The sequence below is a fragment of the Pseudonaja textilis genome, chromosome 2 (assembly GCF_049901715.1).
Source record: "Pseudonaja textilis isolate UNSWEBS1 chromosome 2, rPseTex1.2, whole genome shotgun sequence".
Classification (NCBI taxonomy): Eukaryota; Metazoa; Chordata; class Lepidosauria; order Squamata; family Elapidae; genus Pseudonaja; species Pseudonaja textilis.
Window position 1 is genome coordinate 181259225 of NC_141991.1, and position 14245 is coordinate 181273469.

Sequence of the window (14245 nt, forward strand, 5' to 3'; positions counted from 1 at the left end):
ATTTTAAAAGCATGTTTTAAAAGCATTGTCTTTATGACATTTCCAGCAAAATATTGTCATAGACAATCATTTCCTATGCAAATGTAATGGAATCCATTAAATTCTAAATATTATTTTGTGTTATACAATTGATAGATTAAGATCCATTGACACCATAGAAGTCAAGAAGTTATAGAAGTTAAGAGACTCTCCTATTATCTAAGCAATATAGGAACTTCTAATTCTTTATTTGAGCTGTAGTAGTACAGTGGTTAGAATGCAGTATTGTAGGCTGACTCTGCCCACAGCCAACAGTTTGATTCTGACTGACTCAAGATTGACTCAGCCTTCTATCCTTTCGATAAATCAAATTGATTTATTGGTAACAAACTTCTGTAGAAACAGAATAATAGTAATAGTCATATAAATAAATTAAAAATAAACACATATATTTGAATAATGTTTGTATTAGATATATAGAATTGCAACTGTTAATTATGCTAACAATGTATTATATTCTGTATTTTTTCCTGTTGTCTTTTTTTCACTTATTTTTAAGCACTTGTTATGTATTTTTTCCTTTCTGGATAATGTAGGTATTTTTATCTTTTTTTTCCTTTTTTCTTTTTTTGTTACTATTTTAAAAATAATAAAATTTATTTTTAAAAAATCCAATGACAGTGTGTTTCTTAAGATGCACTGATGAGTACTGCAAGCTACCATTTCATGAATAATACCTATCCAACCTCCTTTCACAGCCAATTCCTGCAAACTGAACTGAAAGAAAATCAGTGTTTCAGTACTGCCATGTCTTGGTGTCTAGCACACTGAAAGCATTACTTTTCATTCAAGTTTTAAAGGTTTTGAAGGAACTTCTGACTTGGCTGTGTGTCTGTGTGTAGTTAGGGTGAGGTTAGGAAAATATATAAAAATAGTTCATGGTTTAAACAGTATCTTATGCTTGTTTTGATTTGTATCTTGACTTGTAAAGCTTGGTATATTGACTCTCCATGTTTCAAGTTCTTTCTTTAAAAACATTTTTTTAATTAAATGAATATAAAAGATAAGTTTTGACATATTTTGATGCCACATTATCCTACTCTGATTTATGATAGTGTAGGACAGTGGTGGCTAACCCTTTTGGGCTCCTGTGCTGAAAATTGTGCGTGCACTTGCGTGCATACGCTCACATGCCAGCATCCAGAAGGCAATGCGTGCTACCCTCCCCCACGCCCCCTGCACATGCACGTGCAATCCCCCCTGCCACCCCCTTATCTCTCCCAGAGGCTCGAGGGAAGCCTCTGCAGCCTTTGGAGGCCGAAAAATGGGCCCATTTAATCACTTCTGTATTTCTGGAAATACAAAATGACAAAACGGGCTTGTTTTTTGGCCTGCAAAGGCTCCAGAGGCTTCCCTGATCCTCTGGGAGGCTGAAAAAGGCCTCAAACGGGCCAAAAATCAGCTGGGAGGTACGCACATACGCAGCACAGGTACATTTGGCTGGGGCTCGTGTGCTTGCACAAATGGCTCTGCATGCCACTTGTGGCACATGTGCCATAGGTTCGCCATCACCTGTGTAGGAGAGGATGAAGGCAAGTCTGAGGGAGGGGTCAAACACATAATTAGTCTCAAGTCTCTTCGTGCCCACAAGAGATCCAAGCCCAACCAACTTTGCATTCCATGAACTATTATCTACTGCTGATTTGCTTTGGTAGTTAGTAGTTCAGATTCTTGTAGAGAGCTTAAGCTTCCAATAAACTTTTATGTTTATTTGAAATGCCTGGATTCCCTGTTTTCCCACACTTGATAGATGGATTAATATTGATGGCTCCATTTATTTAATTGGTAAATTTATATGCTACCCACCTCACCATTTTAAGATACTTGGGTATCTTAATATAATATAAAAACATCGATATAATAGCATTAGGAACATTAGGAACAAATGTTTATTTATTTATAAAATAAATGAAAAGTTAAAACCAGGAGCATGGATGGTACAGCGGATAGATATTCGTCTCTCTGCCAACCACCTTCAATATAGCACACTCCCATCAGGGTCCCAAACAAACCAGCATAGCAACATTTTAAGGCTCTTGTAGAAGACCAGAAGGGTGAAGGAGGATCTCGAGGATATTCCAGAGGTTGGGCCATAACAGAGATGGCTCTTTTTGATCCTGGTAGCTGAAATTCCTTGGCTAAGAATCCACAAGCATCCTCTTCTACTGGCACATGTGGGGCAGGCCAAGCTCATTGGAGATTGCACGTTATATATGGAAGCCCACTTCTTAACCCTCGCCATTTGGACTTAGGTCATGCATAAAGAGCCTTGGTGGTGCAGTGGTTAGAGTGCTGTACTGCAGGCCACTTCTGTCCAAATCCCATCAGGTCATGCATAAAGAGCCTTGGTGATGCAGTGGTTAGAGTGCTGTACTGCAGGCCACTTCTGTCCAAATCCCATCAGGCTCAAGGCTGATTCAGCCATCCATCCTTCCATGGTGGGTAAAATGAGGACCCAAATTGTTGGGGCAATATGGGGGGGCAAACCACTTAGAGAGGGCTATAAACCACTATAAAGTGGTATATAAGTCTAAGTGCTATTGCTATTGCTAAACTGCATAAGTAGACATTTATATACAAAGGTAAAGGCAAAGGTTCCCCTCACCCATATGTGCTAGTCATTTCCGGCTCTAGGGGGTGATACTCATCTTTGTTACAAAGCCGAAGAGCCAGCACTGTCCAAAGAAGTCTCCATGGTCATGTGGCCAGCATGACTAAATGCCGAAGCTGCACAGAACGCTGTTACCTTCCCACCAAAATGGTCCCTATTTTTCTACTTGCCTTTTGACATGCTTTCGAACAGCTAGGTTGGCAGAAGCTGGGAGAAGTAATGGGAGCGCACACCGTTTTGCGGTGCTAGGGATTCGAACTGCCGAACTGCCGACCTTTCTGATTGACAAGCTCAGTGTCTTATCCACTGAACCACCACGTCCCTTATACATGGATACATTCTCCAATAGTTGAGAGTAACTTGCAATTGTGTTTCTTTTCAGTCAGTGTTGGACATAACCTGATCACCCGAAGGAACTCCTTCAGAAGTTAAAATAAAAATAGAAAAAATAAAATTTTACAAAGTTAAAATTCTGAAAGTAACAGAAGAGGGAAATAGATAGCTATAGGAGAAACAAATGTACTGACTAAAACAGATTTATTCTACCTATATTTTGGAGGGCAGCTGTCAATTCTAAAAAGTTCAAGCATTTCAACTGGAGTAGAGACCTAGTCTACTGCTGAATTAAGTTGTGCTCTTCTTTTTCTGGTGCTACTTCAAAATCCTCCCAAAATATTTCAAGAATGAAAGGATATGACAAAAGATTATTATTGCAAAGGCAAAACTGTACAGACTAGGAGAAACACAAAATGCAAAACTAGTTTTTTTATGCTGGGATTTTTCAGAACCAAAACACAAAGGCAAGGTTGGAAAAAATGAAAAATTAAATGAAACTGGCACAATAGTGGATTTGTCTATCCACATCACTATTCCTGAAATATAAACAATATTTGCACTGCTAAAGAAGTGGCTATTTTATAATTCTTAGAATAACAAAAAAGCACCATTTTGCATACGTAGCATTTTTTCTTTTTCTTTTTTACTTTTTTTTAGATAGCATTGCAGTTTTTGATTTTCCACATGCAAGGTAGGTGAGTAGACAGTGCTTCCCATCTAGAAATATATTTAAGGTGTTCATTAAAACCTTTTTCTCTTAAGGGGTCCGTTAGACTGAATCATATTGCAAACACTGTAAATGAAATCTAAACATGCTAATTCCAGCAATTTAACAAGCTCTGACATGCTTCCTTCTCTTTGCAATAAGCAATTTTCTGGAAGCTAGACAGCCAGGTATAATAGGTATTTTAGCTATGCATTCCATTTTGCTGTTCAATTAGAATACAATTGCCTCCCACAGCCAAAAGACTATACCCCTACTAGTCCAGAGTAAAGTAACTCTATTTTGCCAACAGATCAAGCCAACATTATTCTATGGAAATGACTGTAAACATGTCATTAATGTTTTGGCTTTTGGGTTTATTCTGTTTTATCGTGCTTAATCAAAGTTTCAGTTTGAGAGTTTGGAAAATGTGGTCCAGACTTGTCCAGTTTTGCACTCTGATTGCCATTAAAAGCCTTCTTATTGAGTTACTAGGGCTATTTCTCATAATCAGATATTTTTGTGAGAAAACTGCAATGGCACCTTGGGGTAAGGCGAGGGGTGTGTGGAATAAAAATTTGTTGTGGCTCACATTTTACAAGGGAATTGATTACTTTTATCTGATCCTTTGAATTTCCTTCAACCTGAACAAATATTCCGGGAATTTGGAGCAACTAGGAGCAGAAGGAAAGCAGATAGGGTGAAGCTGTGTTTTTCAACCTTGGCAAATTTAAGATGTGTGGATTTCAACTCCCTGAATTCTCCGGCCAGAATGTTAATACTACAGACTGGGGGTATGTTGGAAGAATAACGGTTTTAAAGAAGAAATTATCCACTTGATGAAGCTTTTACAGTGGGATTGGTAAGCAGCTTGTGCCCACTTGTCTCCCTGTTTCAGCTGGTTTGAAGAAGAACTTTTAATTTAAACAAACAAGATGCTATCCTGTTACCAATCCACAGTCTCTGGTGTTCTCTTTCATTTCCATCTGGGTGGTGGAAGATTATTTCTGATCCACCATCTCCTCTGCCTAAAAAAAAGAGAGAGATTTTGAGACAGTTTCACTGCAAACACAAAAATAAAAGTAAATCAAACCTTGGTTGCCTTTGAGACATAATTGTTGGTGTAAGGGCTTCATCAGTTATTCTGCTATCATTCTATGGTTTGAAAACACCTGTGCCTTGGAAGGCTTTTTCTGCCTGTTTTCTGTCCAACCTCTTGAGAAAAGGCTGCACTTTTTTACAGGTGCTTCTTTTTAAAAAATAATAATAATAAAGGCTGCACTGGCTTTGAAAAAGAAACTTAATCTCCATTGTGGGGAAGGGTGAAGAAGGCTAGGAATTGTATTTTAACAATATCATATAGGCTGCAGATTCCCAGTCTAGGCTCCAGCAAGTTCAAGGTCTCCATGGTTTTTCTTGACTCATTAAAGTAATTTTTAGGATGTCAAAATACAGAAAGCAAAGCAGAGGTGATATTCAGCAGGTTCTGACCAGTTCTGGAGAACCGGCAGCAGAAATTTTGAGTAGTTCGGAGAACCAGTAAATACCATCTCTGATTGGTCCCACCCCCATCTATTCTCTGCCTCCTGAGTCCCAGCTGATCAGAGGGGTCTTCTTTTGTTGCCCTGCAAAGGAGAACAGAGCTGGAAAGCAGGTTAGTGGGGTGGGGAGGGAATGGGGATTTTGCAGTAACTTTCTCCTGAAGTGGAGTGGGAATGGAGATTTTACAGTATCTTTTCCCTGCCACACCCACCAAGGCATGCTATGCCCACCAAGCCATGCCCACAGAACCGGTAGTAAAATTTTTTGAATCCCACCACTGAAACAAAGGGGTCAGTTTGGTACTCTGAAAAGAAATACAAGGGATAGCAGATCCTGTCTGCATTTAAAGAGCTCAGATGAAAAAGTGTCTCATTAGCAACGGCAAGCCATTTCATTAAGTGTTGAGCAGAATCACTCTAGGTGATTCTGAGCACCGTTTGCATGATTGAAAGATGGCGAAAATAGAACGGCTATTTAGTTTACCTGGCTCTAATTGAAAATGTAATAAACCAGAGTTTATTGGAAATAAAGGCTGGTAGGTGTGGCCTATTAGGTGGGGGGGGTTCTCCCATTGACACCTTGTTGAAAGCTATGATGTATTATTCAGGCTAACGCTCTTGAAAGAATCACGGTGGAAAAATCCTTGGATATTTCATGCTGGAAATTTTCCATTTTTCTCTCCGTAGATTTATCAGTCCCCAGCAATTAAAGAGCTGGATATAATGGACAACATAATTTAATTGAGATGATAAATTACATCTTGTTGTAACCCAATGGGACAATGATGTATTGTTCAGGGCAGGGAAGGGGAATTGGGGAGAATCTTCCATTTAATTGCATATAACTGCAGCAATGTGTTCATAAGTATTCAAAACAGCCCGTATTCCCATTTAAACATATTTTGTGAAAGAATATTTCTTGCATTCGGGAAGATGACAAGTTGTCAGCGAAGAGCAGTCCGCGTCAGTGCTCAGATTGAAGGGATGGCGGGGAGACGGCCTTTCTTTTTTGGATGGCCCCCTTAGCAATTGTTTCATTGAACTATTATTTATTGTTCTTATTTTCTCTAAAGAGTTTAAAGTTGCCGGCATCCATTCTTGAATCTGTCAGATCCCACCGTTAATTTGCATAAACATGCTCATCTCTCAGTCACTCTGGTGTTTGATGTGGCTTTTTTTGTTTTTTGTTTATTTTTACATGCAATCAAACTTCATACACTTAAAAACAATTTTGCTCACATGCTGGTTTCATTTTTAAAGTATCCAGAGAGAGAGAAAGAGAGAGAGAGAGAGAGAGAGAGAGTCCAGAAGCACAATAGTAAGTTATACAAAGATATTCAGAGATGGGTCCCTTACATAAAACTGGGGACATCTGAGCCACTCATCTGAATGTATAACAATTGTTTGCACATAGTTTTTACAGGGACTTTCTAAAGCTATTCAAGTCTGCAGGCATCTTACATGGCATCCTACAGTTTCTTCCAACAGGGCCGTGGATTAAGCAGACTTGGTTTCATTTGGTTCTTCCAAGTAATATTTTCTGCCCTCTCAATTATAGGATTGTTAAAGGTTTGGTTGGAGAGGAACAAAACACCAGCACCTTGTAAATGGGAACTTTCTTCCTTTTAAACAGCTTCTTCCAAATCCACATTATTTTCTTTGTGTGCAGTCCATTTACCCATATGTGAAACTCCATAAAGATTGCACAAGTAGTATTAGAATCAGCATAAAAGGAGCAGACACAACAGGGCCTCTGAGAAGAGTCCTGGTCTTCTATCTCCATTGGTCCTCAAGACCTTTAGTGCAGATTATCAGGTCACCTAGTGGTTGAATACACCCTACACTCATTTTAGTCCTAAAGTGAGTGCCCTCTGGACTCTAAATTCAATTCACCTTTCAAATTGAATGAGAATCAAATATATTTTAAGGTAACTCAGCATACAGCAGCAGGAGAGCAAGAGATAGCATTTCCCAATTAAGTCAAAATAACACTTCTATCCAGTCCAATCCCCTGTTCAGCAATGAAACCCTACACCATTTCAGACAAATGGTTGTCCAATCTCTTTTTTAAAAGCCGCCAATGTTTCAGCACCCAGAACTTCTGGTGGCAACTACTTCAACTGATTAATTGTTCTCACCCTTAGGAAGTTTCACCTTAGTTCTAGGAAGTCTTGATTAGTTTCCATCAGTGGTGGGATTCAAATTTTTTTACTACTGGTTCTGTGGGCGTGGCTTGATGGGCGTGGCAGGGGAAGGATACCATAAAATCTCCAGTCAGAGGTGGTATTTGCCGGTTCTAACTACTCAAAATTTCCACTACCGGTTCTCCAAAACTGGTCAGAACATGCTGAATACCACCTTTGGTTTCCATCCATTGCTTCTTGTGTGGTGCTTTGGAGAATAGACTGACCCTCTCTTCTTTCTGGAAGCCCCTCAAATATTGGAATACTATTATTATGTCTTTCAACAGCATGTATCCCTCTTCAATTACATCATTCACACTGGAATCTATGGACACTCAGAGAGAAGCAACATGATGAATTGAGGTGAAGAAGAGAAGCTGAGGTAGGAGAATCCTACATCCTTGACGATAAGGCAAAGCTTCTTCCATGGGCTTCCAAGATCTAGGTTGATACCTTAATTCAGTGACGGGCTGCTGCCTGGTCACATGGCTTCAGGTGAACCTTTAGCTGTGATCGCTGGCTGGGCCTGCCCACCCACCCTTGTGCTACCCTTTCCATATATAACTAACTTTCTTGCTTGTTTCCCCCTCCCATGCTGCCCAGCTGAGTTCTGCGCCACCCCTGCTGTACTCACCAGAGCTGCTGAGTTGACTAGCTGCATGTTTAAAGCTCTGTTTTGGTCCCAAAGGGGTGCATGCATGCGAAGCGAGCGCGCAAGCACGCACGTGCTCACAACCAGTGAACCGGTTGTGAACGTAAGTGCAGCCCACCTCTGCCTTAATTAGTTTCCGTCCTTAGGGGTTCTAGAGAACAAGTCAATCAGAAGTCCTCTGATTAAAAGGTGAGGAGATGGATCCAACCCACAAATGCATTCACCTATTGTCCCTTTTTTTGACCATGAGTCTCAAAAGCCAAGCTGCTTGGACGACTCAGTGCTTTTCTCTCTTCCCCTTCTCTCCATGCTAGCGGAGGCCTTGCGAAGAGGCTGACAATCTCCGTTGGCTGTCCCTCTTCTCTGTACCATCTTTCTAAATCAGGAGCCTGAACAACTGGCTCAAGCTTGTTTTATTTTCAGTTTAGTTTCCCTTCCTGGTGCTTGTTGTTCTGAGATGTTGGATTACAGCTCCCATAATACACATGTTGGCTGGTGGACGGGAGCTATAACCCTTGACACCTGGAGAATATCATGTTGAGCTTGTTGTGTGCGTTTTTTTTTAATACCGGCTGGTTGGCTGTGACAATGTGCAATGTGCTGTAACAGAGTAACATGTCACAGCTACATCCTGTTCCATCTCTGCATTTCTCTATATCGCTTATTTATAACTTGGCAGCTGCATGACCGACTTTCTTTCTTTCTTTCTTTCTTTTTTGCTTCCATAAACCAAGCTGCAAAGCTCGGGGTACTTATTTAGAGATTACATTTCTCCAAAGGATTGTTTTCAGTGCCTGTGTATGTTGTGTTCTGCGGTTTATTTGATCAAAATAAAAGTCAGTAAAGCAGTTTACTTTGGGGAATTGTTGCTTCTCTCCTCCCATCCTGTGGTTTAGAGATTATATTAAGCAATGATATGTTTTCTTACAGGAAGACACTGGGGAAAAAATGTCTTCTCGGTTGATATACAATCACTGGACAATATCTCTGAATGTAGCGGGAGCGTGCCATTTGTTGTGAAGTTGTGGGTTTTTAATAGGGATTTAATGAAAAGACAATTCACATGTGCTTACAGTAGGCATGTACAGAATTGTATGAATGAATGGTGTCTTCCGAAGTGCAAGAAATCTGATGTAAACCTTGGCACTCTCATATGAAAGGCAGGTAATCCATGACATGCTGATACCTCTGGTCTTTTTATGCCAGCTGTGCTATTTGGTCATCAAAAGTGAAACATCACCCCAGTGATTCACAAATCGTGCTAAGCCAGAAAGTCTGCTGTCTTTGGTTTGGGTTAGTGCATGGATGGTGTACTAAATAGAGGTACCTACCATGTTCCCCAAAAGTATGACCTACTCAGAAAGTAAGTCCTAGCTTGATTTGTACACATGTGCCCAATATAAGCCCTACCCCCAAAATAAGCCCTGATTAAGACCTGGCCCACTCCGGGGTGCACCGGTAAAAATTAAGCTAGGGTGGGGATGGGGTGTGTATGGAGCTGCCCTACTACTTATCTTTGGATAGTTGCAGCCAGGCCTCGCGCACCTCGGCCCATTTCTTCTGCATTTGGTAAGGCCTCTGTAGGTGATAACAGAGCTCTGGATCAATCTGGAGTTATGTTATCAGTTACAGAGGCCTTTCCTAAAGGCCTTTCCCTGAAGGCCCCTGTAGGTGATAACAGAGCTCTGGATCAATCTGGAGTTATGTTATCAGTTACAGAGGCCTTTCCTAAAGGCCTTTCCCTGAAGGCCCCTGTAGGTGATAACAGAGCTCTGGATCAATCTGGAGTTATGTTATCAGTTACAGAGGCCTTTCCTAAAGGCCTTTCCCTGAAGGCCTCTGTGGGTGATAACAGCTCCGGATTGATCCAGAGCTCTGTTATCAGCTACAGAGATCTTCAGAAAAGCCTTGCCAAATGCAGAAGAAATGGGCTGAGGTGCGTGAGGCCTGGCTGCAACTATCTGAAGCTGAAGAAGTTCCTGAAGGCCTCTGACAGTGAAAAAAAGGACAGGGGCAACACGCACAAGTGAGATGAGTCAGTGGATGACCATCCCCACCCCACCCTGAAAATAAAACCTAGTGTCTTTTTTGGTGGCAAAATATATATATATATATAAGAAAGGGTCTTGTTTTGGGGGAAACACAATAATCATTGTGATTTGCAAGCCATGGATTACAGTTAAACATTCTTCATTGTGGTCTCTGGGATTCACAGTCTGTCCCTGAGCAGTCTGTCTGTCCATAATTTCTAGAGCTAGATTTTGGCAACAATCCCAATTCTGTAAAAGGTTTCCATTTGGCTCCCCTCTTGATCATCACAACAATATCTCTACAAGATCTGCTTTACACTTCTAGGTTTTTCACTTTCTAGTTGTCTTATCTTTATATTATTTTTGTTTCTGTGTGTCGTTGGCTTATTGTAGCCTTAGCCCTTTGCCATGAGGGCAGGTTTTTTTCTCTTTTTCTTTTCATTGCAAGGCTGATGGTTTTACAGGACACAAACAAAAACTATGTAATGTTCAACAGAAAGCTTTCTTCTGCACATGATGTATGTGTGTGTGCTTGTGTGGTCTGATTAAAAAACAAGAGAAAGAGCACAAGATAGACTCTGGTCTACATTGTTGGCCTTCCTAAAAGGTTTATTGAGAAAGTTTATGCATCCTTCCAGCTGAAGCCTTATTATAAAGAGGTGCCACAGGGATTGTTGCCACTTCTTCCCTAAGGGAAAACATAACTCATATGTAAAGAATCATAGACATGGAGAAATTCTTTTTTTTCTTTTCCTCCTTCTCCCTTTCTTCCCCAAATAAAGTTACTTGTTCATCAAAGATGGCTTCTTCTTTGTCCGAATCATCTTGTTGCACAGTCAGTTTCTCATAGGTGCAAATCGCCATTTCTAAGAATTGAAAAAGAGAGCCAAGAGAGTCCTTCCCTTCTTGTTCCTCTTCTTTGTATTTTTTGAATTCAATTTTCAATTCATCCACAAGTGATGCCATTGTAGAGAGAATTTTTTTTTCAAAACAACCACCCAAGTGTTGTTAGTCGTTCAAAGATAATTTCCAAAAGTCCCAAAGTCACCAAACAATCCAAATAAGCTGTTTCTTTTAGCACTTTCTTCTTTCTTCACTTTCTCTTTCTGGGGTTACTGTTTAGTTGCAATATTCCAGTTAAAATGTATCTTTTAGAAGTCTTGTTAGTATTTAATGATTCTTTAAAATTCTAGGCAATCTCCTCCTTGCTTCCAAATCCTGCTCCAGTTCTTTTCCTCTCCCTTCCCACTTACAACAAAAGAGATTTTTTTTTTTTCTGTTCGCTGTCAACGTTAGGAAGGAGAGTGAAAAAAATAGAACTTTCCCTTTTAACTTCCATTCGCCGCTTGTAAATCTCTGGGAACGATGTATCTTTTGCAAGTTTTAAGTTCCAGGGTACCTTCGTTGTTGCTTTGTCCTGGTCAGCAAAAAAACTTTCACTTCTTCTTAACTCCTCCTGCACTTTCTTTTCCGGCTGAGCGCTTCTTTGTGGTGGCCATTTCTGACTGCCGCTCTACCGCCTTCGGAAAAGGGAGTTTAGCTGGCTAGGGAAGAGAGGTGTGATATCTCTCGACCCTGCCAGATCCCCCCTGTCTTCACCACCTTCTATGGAGGTGGCTAGCCCTGAAGCCGGGTGGCTCAGGGCACTCCAGCGGTAAGCGCAGGCAGAAACTGTGCACAATCGTAGATTCCTGCCTGCCCCGAAGTGCTGCAAACCGGAAGTGAGACATGGAGAAATTCTTGTGTCCATCTGTGTCTGTGGTTCAGATAAATTTAGTTAAGCAGTTTTAGTTTCACCTCAACTAGACTTCTTGAGATTATTTAGTCCTACTTTCTGGACCAGTGACATTACACAAGGAAATACCTAATCCCTAATTCTTCAGAATGAGCAAAAAGGAAGAACAGATAATGGAAAAAATCCCGTATCCCTGTGTCCCTTCTTTCCCCTTCTCTAAGATTAGAGATACAAGGGAGGGGAGAGGTTAAAAACTAAACATGCCAGAACGATCATCTGATGGTTAGATGAGTTCTGATTTCAAAAGCTTCATGTTCCTTGTGCCAACTCTACCAATTGTGCAGTATTGATGGATTTAGTCTGGTTCTTGATTTAGTCATTTCTGTGCCTGACATGCCTGAAATTGTTTACTTTTATACTGATTCCCTTTATCAATAGTTAGGAAATAATCAAGATGTACAACCACAGATGGACTTGTGCGGATGCCAAAAAATATTGGACTAAAATCCACACATGGTTGGAAAAAATGACAATAAAGCATATAGACTTGAAACTAGAGATATTTTTATTGGGAATTTTACCTGAAATATATAGTAAAGAATTGAAATACCTGATTGTAAATGTATTAACAGCGGCTACGATTGTGTTTGCCAAAAACTGGAAAAATGAGAAAGTACCATCACAGGAGGAAATTATTAAGAAAATATTGGAATGTGCTCAAATGAGTAGATTGACATTTGAAATCAGAGAACAAAATGATAAACAATTTTATAAAATTTGGGATCTATTCTATCAATGGTTAGACAATAAAACGTGATGAAATATGTAGATTTTTAGAACATAATGAATATATAAAAATGTATTTTTTTATTATATCTACAAAATGATTGTAGGATAGATCTGAGATGATAATATGAACTGTCACAAAACAAATTAAATAAAATATGGGCTATCTTGTAAAACATGAATAAATAATAGTATAGTCAAATGATTGATTAATAATGATATTAATGTATTTAGGAATATTTGATTGACAATATGAGAATACATACAATGTAATTGTAATTGAAGACTATGAAGTGGAAGCACAAAACAATCTGTAAACCAACCGACACACTGTATGTATATATATGGAAGATGGCTTGATGTTTTTATGTTTTGTTTGTCTATGTTTGTCTTAAAAAGCAATAAAACATTGTTTTAAAAAAATATGTACAACCATAGAAAAGGATGCAACTGAACAGTACATCGATATAAAGGCACAATTATATGCAGCAACATAAAAAAGGTCATTCTGCAAATTAGATCACCATTCATAAAGAACAAATATAGCCCTTTTTTGGTCAAAAAAAAAAAAAATAGGGTGAAGAACTGTGGATTATCCAAAGTGTTCTCTTGTCAAACAGGCATGTTATCCATGAGTGCAGTGACCAACAGTTTCATGATACCTCATTGCGATATTTTATTTCACCTGTTGCTAAAAACAAAACAAACAATGGGCAATGTTTTGGAGAGACAGATCGGTAGTAATTTGGAACAAGTATCTTCATTCCCTGCAGTAAATGATGATAAAATGTTCCTTATTTCAGAAGACGGCATTACAGAACTGTGGGTCACTGAGAATTGTTCAAAAGAAGATCCATTGGTAGTTTTGTGGAAGTTTTGCTCTGAAGAGACAACATCCCTAATACATTTGTTCTCGCTCATTACTTTAATGAACCACTACAACTAATTATATGTCAAAGTTGCAGCTCTTAAGCAAAACTTCCTAACGGAAAAAAATGGACTCTATTATTATTATTGTTCTTGTTGTTAAATGGACTCTATTATTATTATTATTGTTCTTGTTGTTATTTATTTTATTTTATTTATTTTTATATTATATGATACTTTATATTAGTCAGTAGAAAGACTTGCCACCAGAAATTGTAAAGGAGGTTTTTAAGAAGAGGTTGGACAGCCATTTGTCTGAAATGGTATAGGGCAGTGGTGGCTAACCTTTTTGGGCTCCTGTGAGAAAAATTGTGCGCTTATTCGCATGCTCACACTCGCGTGCCAGCATCCAGAAGGCAATGCGCGCCCCGCTATGTCCCCTATGCATGCGCATACAATCCCCCCCCACCTACCCCCGCCACCATGCACTGCACCTAACAACTGATTTTCGGCCAGTTTGAGGCCCTTTTTGGCCTCCCAAAGGCTTGAGGAAGGCTTCTGCAGGCTTCTGCAAGCTTTGTAGGCTGAAAACTAGCCCCGTTTCATCACTTCCTGTTTTTCCGAAAATATCGGAAGTGATGAAATGGGGCTAGTTTTCGGCCTACAAAGCTTGCAGAATCCTCCCTCAAGCCTTTGGGAGGTCAAAAAAGGCCAAAAATAAGCTGTGAGGGGCACACGTGCGCAGTGAGGTAAATTTTCCTG

General features: G+C 39.7%; 1 pseudogene; it reads left to right on the forward strand.

Annotated features, from left to right (window-relative positions):
* The window catches only part of LOC113448048 (proteasome assembly chaperone 2-like), a 29262-nt pseudogene extending 15674 nt beyond the window's left edge, over positions 1-13588 (forward strand).
* The last annotated feature ends 657 nt before the right edge of the window (positions 13589-14245 follow it).